The following is a 10,318-nucleotide window of genomic DNA, read 5'->3' on the forward strand; positions in this document are numbered from 1 at the left end:
TCAAAATTGTAAAAATGAATCTCAAAAATATATTTTGGTCTTATACAAACAACATATTTCATGGACATAATACCTTCAGATTTAAACTCGTGCCATATAACATTATGATTGTGAGCAAAACAATATCTGACACGAACAATTATGACTTTCAAAATTGTTAAAATTAATCACAACAATATATTTGGGTATTATACAAACAACTAATTTCATAGACATAATTTTTTTGTTTGTTTGTTTTGGGTTTTTACGTCACATCGACACAGTATAGGTCATATCGTGACGTTCAGGTGCCCTTCCTTGCATTATTTCAGGCACGAACGGGTATCTGAGGAGAACCACCGACGTTCAGTTAAGCTAGCTCGATAGCTTCCTCACATGAAAGAATCCAAAGTCCCTGTCGGGATTCCAACCCACAGTGGTGAGGGGCAAGTGGTTTGAAGTCAATGACCTTAATCACTCGGCCACGGACGCCCCTCATAGACATAATAACTAAAGATTTAAACTAAATGTCTTTATTCATGTCATATAACGATTGCAAGCAAAACAAAAACAGACTAGAGCAATAATGGCTTTTAAAATTGTAAAAATGAATCTTAACAATATTTTTGGGTCTTATACAAATATAGACATAATTATTAAAGATTAAAACTAAATGTCTTTAGTCATGTCATATAACGATTGCAAGCAAAACAAAAACTGACTAGAACAATAATGGCTTTCAAATGTGTAAAAATGAATCTTAACAATATATTTGGGTCTTATACAAACATAAACATAATAACTGAAGAATAAAACTAAATGTCTTTAGTCATGTCATATAACAATTGCAAGCAAAACAAAAACTGACTAGACAATATTGTAAGTTTGCATGAAATTGGCTTGGCAATTTATGAGATGTTGTTTAAAGATCAAGTTTACGGAGGAATGATAGACAAAAGCTCGCAATGTCACTTTGTAAGCTAAAAACGCACTACTTTACTCTTTCACTCTTCCAAGTTTCAGTGCCCTGGCCATTGTGTGTATTTTGGTGTTGACTGCTTTGGTGACTAAGCTACTCTCCATATTTAGTTTATTGATGCAGTACACTGAAAAAAAGAAGGTTTATTTTTCATTTACATGTTACCATGTTTATACTGAATAAAACTAGAACTATCACTGAAGGTGAATTATACCCCAAAACCCCACCTTGAAATAAAGTGGCAGTATTAGTAAAGCCCACCTACAAATGAAGAAAATAAACACCAAAGGCAATTATTATTTATTGGTCAATACACTGGTGCTGGCTTGATTTTGATCTGTTGGGATGAACATGTATTTGCATTGCAAAACCTAGATTTATTTACAAATGACAAGTGGCTCATATATTATAAGTTTATCTAACTTAGTTAAGAAATCAAGGTATTATGTTAAAAACACACCAAAATAACAAACAAGAGCGATCAGTGATCACATGTGTCGCCTCATGATGGCCAATTTCATGTTGGGACAAGTTTTGTGACAGTAGGACAGACAGACAGACAGTGCACAACTAGACTTGGTACTGATCATTCCTTTAAAGTTTGGATGAAATTGCACCAGTAGTTTTTGAGGAGTAGTCCGGACAAGTTTTGTGACGGACAGACAGACAGACAGACGACGGAGAAATAATCCCTATATGTCGCCACTACTCCGTAGAGGCGACACAAAAATGATGCATGCTGTGAACATGACAGCCAGGTCAGAGCTCAAAGTTAAAACCAGGGTCATTCAAATAACCATTAGGATTTTTCTTCTAAATGCCACTGTTTGAAAGAACAATGTTGACTAACCAGTCTTACTTGTATGCAAAACTCACTTTTTCAATTATACATCAATAACAGTGGTTAAAATATACACAGATACTTTTCTGACAAATTCTAAATCATTACTGACATGATAACTGAGAAAAACTAGAAATGTGTCAATAGGACACGGATGCCCCCACAAGCCACTGTTCTGTCAATCTTATGACTCTAGGTCAAATAGTTTTTGGACTACATGTGCCACAAGTTGAAAACTTAAAATCAACAAAGGGCCATAATTCTGATAAATTTGGTTGCAGCAAAAATTCCTTTATTACCATCTACACATTAAGTTTGTTAATCCCTGGAAGTTTAAGTAAAATCTGCCATCCGGTTAAAGAGGAGTTGCGTTCACAAAATTTCTACATAGTATATAGTGAAAATATCAACAAAGGGCCATAATTCTGTTAAATTTGGTTGCAGCAAATATTCCTTCCTTTACTACCATCTACACATTAAGGTTGTTCATCTCTGGAAGTTTAAGCAAAATCTGCCATCCGGTTTAAGAGGAGTTGCTTTCACAAAATTTCTACATAGTATATAGTAAAAAATCAACAAAGGGCCATAATTCTGTTAAATTTGGTCGCAGCGAAAATTCTTTCCTTAACTACCATCTACACATTAAGGTTGTTCATCCCTGTAAGTTTAAGCAAAATCTGCCGTCCGGTTTAAGAGGAGTTGCGTTCACAAGATTTTGGGACGAACTGACAAGTGCAACGTTATGCTCCCACATTGTGGGGGCATAAAAATAATCTTATTTTACTTACATGTTAAACTGTCAAATCCTCTTTTGTGCCAGTATCTACTGAATTGGACATACCACTGCTGGTTTTACAGGGAAATTTCGGGGAAAGTCTTAATCTGCTGTGAGGTTTTTCAAGATGTGGACCACTTCTGATTTGTTTTCAACCTTTGACTGTCTGTGAGAACTGTAATTGTAAAAATATTTCAAAAATATTTTCTGTAATTTAAAATTCATCTTTAAACGTAATATTGACAAATATTGAGAAACTACACCAATGAATTGACAATAACTTATTTATAATTAATGTAACACAATATTCATACTAGAATTAGTTTTGTTAATTATTATTATATTAATGCTGATTGCACGACTTTTTCCTGACCAATTTTAGTAATCACTTTTATGAAATAATTCGGACTGCATATCGATTATTCATCACATGAAGACACATCAAATTGTTTCTATTGAAGACGACCCCAAATAGCATTACAAAATTATCACAGTATTATCATTTAATTGCTACACCATGATTATAAATATATATAAAAAAACCTCATAGATTTCAACTTACAGTTTAATAGCAATTTTTGTTTGATGTATTGTTGAGGATTGTTCATCACAATTGTATAAATCTGACCATTCACTGTCATTTGTAACTGTAGCATCTGACTGAAGAATAGACCTTGAATAAAAAAAAATACATATGTACAAACAGTATATGGAGAGATATTCATATATTGAAGCAACACAAACAGTTCAACAACACCAGTCAGTTTTGCATAGTCCTTTACTTTCGTAAATAAACAAAATACAGAAAACAAACTACCAGTACTCACTTTAGTGCTGGCGAGGCATCTGGCAAAGGACATCCTCCAAGATCTTGTCAATAAGATCTTCCATGATGTTGTGTTCTGATACCATTGATTCTTCATGATGCACATCCCTTAAAAAGAATGCATGTATTTAATAAGAATTTTAGTCTTAAACCAATGAAGGTAAAATATGATAAACAAGATCAACAAGGAAAGGCGACGTTCAATGAACGCAACCCCCATATGACCCAGCAACAAGTACCAATGGCAAGGAGCCCAGGCGGACCCAGTTTGTCATGTAGAAATAAATACTTTTTTTTAAAAAACAATTACACATTCATGTTATTTTGAAAAAAGAAATATGTACATGAATATAGAGTAACATGCAAAAACAACAAAGCCATTGTTTAAAAATTCTTTTCTCATATATATATATGGATTGTATAATATTCTTTGGTTCCCTAAACCACGAGTATACCAGCAATATAGGATTATACCATGATAAGCTGCATAGACATAATAATTACAAAATAATTTTTCAAATTCTTCCAATTCAATTACATGTTATTTCGAAAATATCATTGTAAATGTGTCTTACTCAATTTCCTTGATCTTTCGCAGCAGATTCTGTCGACATAGACAGATAGAAGCCACTGTCTCAATGATATTTCCAACACGTCTCTCCATTTCTTTTCATGTTTTTATTTCCAATTGTTGGTATATTGAGTGTTGACAACAAATTGTTGACCCTCCCCTCACCGGCCCACCTACACTATCAATCATTGCTGTAAGAAAATTAAAAGAAACAAATTATTTCATTTAAGTATACAAATATTTTGTCAAGAAAAACTTCACATGTACTGTAATTTACATAACCGTGATAATAACACATTGCATAAATTTATATAGAGCTATTTTTAGCTGCCTCATGTACATTGTATACATGTTGAATATTACTGTGACTGTGGGTATTCATTGGCAGCCTAGTGTAAACTGTGTCTTTTATATAATGTACATGTAGGATTCTGTAATGTCTTAATAAAAATTGCATTGTTGCAAGATTTAATTTAGCAACGTTTTATCATTTTTTTTTTCAAATTTCTCAGTGACTTTGGGGAAATTAAAACAGTTCAGAGGGAAGTTTATAAAAAATTTCACAATAGGAAGTGGCTAGCTGTACAGGCCCGTACGGCTAGCCAAAAGTTCTAGCCGTACGTGAGTCATGTACGACTAGCCAGGACACACTGTATTGGCTAGCCGTACGGCACTTTTCAAAATTAAATGGAGTACGTGAGTCACATACGGCTAGAACTTTTGGCTAGCCGTACGGGCCCGTACGGCTAGCCACTTCCTTCACAATAAGGATTAGTGTTTTACAGCTCAACACAAACAAGATACATGTATTCTGTATAATAAATTAATTATTTATAAATCTGAAACATAAATTTGGTCCGCATAATTTTACATCATTGGAAGACAAGTAGATAAACACTGATAAATGTATATTCATTTTGGTTAGCTTAAGGTCTTCAGCGTACCCGTTTATATACTATGACATGACATGAATGCTGAAGATAACCCCGTAGGGAAAGTCCACCAATAATCGTGCCAGGAATCTGACACGCTCGTATTTATTCATCGAACATGCCATGAAGTAAAGTGAAGCATACCTTGATAAAACTATATATAATCTGTTGATAATCTGTTGTTAATCTAAAGTATGATGCAATACATTAATCGCTTACCTGGTCCTAATTTTGTGTTGACAACGAAACATGGCATTCCAACTTTCCCAGGTCTTCAATCTACTACTACTAGAGTCTGTGTTTTTCCATAGGGAACACAATTCACATGACCGCATAATTTCTGTGTTTCGACATTTCACATACAAATATCCAGACACACCCTGTTTAAATTCTCCTAACATGTTGTCAAAAGTTAATGGTAGCCTACTGGTCCAAGTCTACATTTTTTACAAAATCTTAGGGTTGACCGTAACACGCCAAACTCAAGTCTCAACGATTCTTCTTCCCTTTTTCCAACCCTCATTATCAACCGATTTAGGAAGAGTTGATGTTTTGTAGAGCTGGTTTGGTTGACCCGTAATACTGGTTACCTGCACTATAGTTATGTTCTATAATTAAGTCGCAAGACTTGGGTTTTCTGCATCTTTTTACACTTTTTTGAATCGACCGAGCGTATCACGCCTGTAAGACGCCATGTTAGTTATCTACGGAAATTACGTCATTTTCTTGGGGAATACTACCACGTGACCGGGGATATCCGCTATTATTAGAATTCCGACTTTATACGTAAACAAACGAAGTTCGTTACGATAAATCGCGAGATATGGCGGTAATTGTCGAAGATTGCCGATTTCATTATGGGTCTTCTACCTTATAATTTTTTAACTGTTATTGTGAACTACAATACCCTCCATGATACATATGATGTTTCAATTTGATAACTCTTAGGCAAAAAATAAAAATATGTTTGTTTCCACTTCCCGACCCATTAAAATAGGGTTGGGTAGGTAGGTAGGTAGGTAGGTAGGTTATATATAGGTAGGTACATGAAGGACTTTTTTTATATGTGCATAATAATATAATTCCTTGGCAAAATAGTTATTTACTGAACAAAGTTGATTAACTTTCAGAACTGATGTGTTTGTGGCGATTATCTGGCAAACTTGTTTTTATAGAAAAGTTTCTGGTGAACTTTCAGTGAATTTTTTTTTCATAGAAAGATTCTGGCAATCTCTGGCAAATTAGTTTTCCACTGAAAGTTTCTGGCAAACTTTTGGCGAACTACTTAATATTCTGGTGAATTTGCCGCAAAGTCGCCAAATGTTTGCTACAGAGTTGCCACTAGTGGCGATATCTGGCAAACTCTTGACACAGTGTTTCGGCGAACTAAAAGGTTTGCAGCGAATTTGCGGCAAAGTTGCGGCGAGTTTACGGCAAACCTTTCCTTTTGGTACGGGTACGTATAAGTACTGGAAGTTCAAAGAGTTAAATGAATAACGCACTCTCCAGGTAAACACACTCGACCACATTGAAAATTGAATATCGAACATAAAAAACTATACCATATGTAGATTTAATTCATATGAAGATTTAATCCAGGAAACGTAAAGTTAATAAATTTTGGCGGGGTGCCGCATCTATTAAGTGAATTTAGCACGACTGTTTTATAGTGCAATTCTTACGCCTTATATTTGCATTTAAACTACAATCCTGAATATGTTTCAAGTAGATGTTTCATCTAAAATACAATAACAAGTTTTATCAGAACCAAAAACATAGTTTTCAAGGAATTCATTATATTTATTCTGTGAGACAATTCTAACGTTAAGGAGGTAGTAATGTCTCAAGGAGATTTATAGTTATGGGGTACAGAATTATTTACAGAAGTAATGTAAGTGACGGTTCAAACCTGCGGGAATTTTAAATAATTTAGATCGATGTACAAGTACTGTGTTTTGTTTGGAATTGTTGATGCATTTTTAGCTCGACTATTCGTAGAATAATCGAGCTAATGCAGTCACCCATTTGTCGGCGTCGGCGTCCCTGTGGTTAAGTTTTTGTATGTAAGCTGGTATCTCCATAACTACTGAAGGGAATGGATTGAAACTTCACACACTTGTTCTATGTAATTATCTAAGATGATTGGCACAAGTCCCATAACTCTGATTTGCATTTTGACATAATTATGCCCCTTTTTCGACTTAGAAATTCTTGGTTAAGTTTTTGTATGTAAGCTGGTATCTCCATAACTACTGAAGGGAATGGATTGAAACTTCACACACTTGTTCTCTGTGATTATCTAAGATGATTGGCACAAGTCCCATAACTCTGATTTGCTTTTTTACATAATTATGCCCCTTTTTCGACTTAGAAATTCTTGGTTAAGTTTTTGTATGTAAGCTGGTATCTCCATAACTACTGAAGGGAATGGATTGAAACTTCAAACACTTGTTCTCTGTGATTATCTAAGATGATTGGCACAAGTCCCATAACTCTGATTTGCTTTTTTACATAAGTATGCCCCTTTTTCGACTTAGAAATTCTTGGTTAAGTTTTTGTATGTAAGCTGGTATCTCCATAACTACTGAAGGGAATGGATTGAAACTTCACACACTTGTTCTCTGTGATTATCTTAGATGATTGGCACAAGTCCCATAACTCTGATTTGCTTTTTTACATAATTATGCCCCTTTTTGGACTTAGAAATTCTTGGTTAAGTTTTTGCGTGTAAGCTGGTATCTCCATAACTACTAAAGGGAATGGATTGAAACTTCACACACTTGTTCTCTGCGATTATCTTAGATGATTGGCACAAGTCCCATAACTCTGATTTGCTTTTTTACATAAGAATGCCCCTTTTTCGACTCAGAAATTCGTGGTTAAGTTTCTGTATGTAAGCTAGTATCTCCATAACTACTGAAGGGAATGGATTGAAACTTCACACACTTGTTCTCTGTGATTATCTAAGATGATTGGCACAAGTCCCATAACTCTGATTTGCTTTTTTACATAATTATGCCCCTTTTTCGACTTAGAAATTCTTGGTTAAGTTTTTGTATGTAAGCTGGTATCTCCATAACTACTGAAGGGAATGGATTGAAACTTCAAACACTTGTTCTCTGTGATTATCTAAGATGATTGGCACAAGTCCCATAACTCTGATTTGCATTTTGACATAATTATGCCCCTTTTTCGACTTAGAAATTCTTGGTTAAGTTTTTGTATGTAAGCTGGTATCTCCATAACTACTGAAGGGAATGGATTGAAACTTCACACACTTGTTCTCTGTGATTATCTAAGATGATTGGCACAAGTCCCATAACTCTGATTTGCTTTTTTACATAATTATGCCCCTTTTTCGACTTAGAAATTCTTGGTTAAGTTTTTGTATGTAAGCTGGTATCTCCATAACTACTGAAGGGAATGGATTGAAACTTCAAACACTTGTTCTCTGTGATTATCTAAGATGATTGGCACAAGTCCCATAACTCTGATTTGCTTTTTTACATAAGTATGCCCCTTTTTCGACTTAGAAATTCTTGGTTAAGTTTTTGTATGTAAGCTGGTATCTCCATAACTACTGAAGGGAATGGATTGAAACTTCACACACTTGTTCTCTGTGATTATCTTAGATGATTGGCACAAGTCCCATAACTCTGATTTGCTTTTTTACATAATTATGCCCCTTTTTGGACTTAGAAATTCTTGGTTAAGTTTTTGCGTGTAAGCTGGTATCTCCATAACTACTAAAGGGAATGGATTGAAACTTCACACACTTGTTCTCTGCGATTATCTTAGATGATTGGCACAAGTCCCATAACTCTGATTTGCTTTTTTACATAAGAATGCCCCTTTTTCGACTCAGAAATTCGTGGTTAAGTTTCTGTATGTAAGCTAGTATCTCCATAACTACTGAAGGGAATGGATTGAAACTTCACACACTTGTTCTCTGTGATTATCTAAGATGATTGGCACAAGTCCCATAACTCTGATTTGCTTTTTTACATAATTATGCCCCTTTTTCGACTTAGAAATTCTTGGTTAAGTTTTTGTATGTAAGCTGGTATCTCCATAACTACTGAAGGGAATGGATTGAAACTTCAAACACTTGTTCTCTGTGATTATCTAAGATGATTGGCACAAGTCCCATAACTCTGATTTGCTTTTTTACATAAGTATGCCCCTTTTTCGACTTAGAAATTCTTGGTTAAGTTTTTGTATGTAAGCTGGTATCTCCATAACTACTGAAGGGAATGGATTGAAACTTCACACACTTGTTCTCTGTGATTATCTTAGATGATTGGCACAAGTCCCATAACTCTGATTTGCTTTTTTACATAATTATGCCCCTTTTTGGACTTAGAAATTCTTGGTTAAGTTTTTGCGTGTAAGCTGGTATCTCCATAACTTCTAAAGGGAATTGATTGAAACTTCACACACTTGTTCTCTGCGATTATCTTAGATGATTGGCACAAGTCCCATAACTCTGATTTGCTTTTTTACATAAGAATGCCCCTTTTTCGACTCAGAAATTCGTGGTTAAGTTTTTGTATGTAAGCTAGTATCTCCATAACTACTGAAGGGAATGGATTGAAACTTCACACACTTGGTCTCTGTGATTATCTAAGATGATTGGCACAAGTCCCATAACTCTTATTGCTTTTACATAATTATGCCCCTTGTTCGACTTAGAAATTCTTGGTTAAGTTTTTGCGTGTAAGCTGGTATCTCCATAACTACTGAAGGGAATGGATTGAAACTTCACACACTTGGTCTCTGTGATTATCTAAGATGATTGGCACAAGTGCCATAACTCTGATTTGCTTTTTTGCATAATTATGCCCCTTTTTTATCTTAGAAATTCTTGGTTAAGTTTTTGCGTGTTAGCTGGTATCTCCATAACTACTGAAGGGAATGGATTGAAACTTCACACACTTGGTCTCTGTGATTATTTAAGATGATTGGCACAAGTCCCATAACTCTGATTTACTTTTTCGCATAATTATTCCCCTTTTTCGATTCATAAATTTGTGGTTAAGTTTTTGTGTGTAAGCTGGTTTCTCCATAACTACTGAAGGAAATGGATTGAAACTTCACACACTTGTTCTCTGTGATTGTATTGAAACTTGAAGGGTTTGTACCTTTTCATACAATTTTACGTATTCATATAGGTAAACATTATTATACTCAATGAAACACCCTTGTGACAAATTTTCGAATAGTCGAGCGTTACTGTCCTCCGACAGTTCTTGTTGAAATATTAAATTTCTTCCTGTATATTAAGGTGTAAGCCTCTTCTCTTATATACAGCATGATAAATAAAAAGGCTTAAATACTTCACGATTCAACAGTCCATTTCAACGCTAAATTTGCTAACTAAGAAACGCCGCTACAACCACACTTCTAACATAAATT

The 10,318-nt window shown here is 34.7% G+C and overlaps 1 long non-coding RNA gene across 2 annotated transcripts; it reads right to left on the reverse strand.

Moving 5' to 3' along the window:
• Positions 1 to 612: 612 nt before the first annotated feature.
• On the reverse strand, positions 613 to 6,353 carry LOC132754515 (uncharacterized). Of its 2 annotated transcripts, none has more exons than XR_009629092.1 (5): positions 5,123 to 6,353; positions 3,976 to 4,162; positions 3,402 to 3,508; positions 3,137 to 3,247; positions 613 to 1,085 (listed from the first exon to the last, which is right to left on the reverse strand). It is a non-coding gene; the product is annotated as an uncharacterized LOC132754515 (long non-coding RNA). The 2 variants fall into 2 exon arrangements; XR_009629091.1 differs by lacking the exon at positions 613 to 1,085 and adding an exon at positions 2,617 to 2,749.
• Between the last annotated feature and the right edge of the window lie 3,965 nt (positions 6,354 to 10,318).

Source organism: Ruditapes philippinarum, unplaced genomic scaffold, assembly GCF_026571515.1.
Source record: "Ruditapes philippinarum isolate M1 unplaced genomic scaffold, ASM2657151v2 ctg5937_1_1_1_1, whole genome shotgun sequence".
Classification (NCBI taxonomy): Eukaryota; Metazoa; Mollusca; class Bivalvia; order Venerida; family Veneridae; genus Ruditapes; species Ruditapes philippinarum.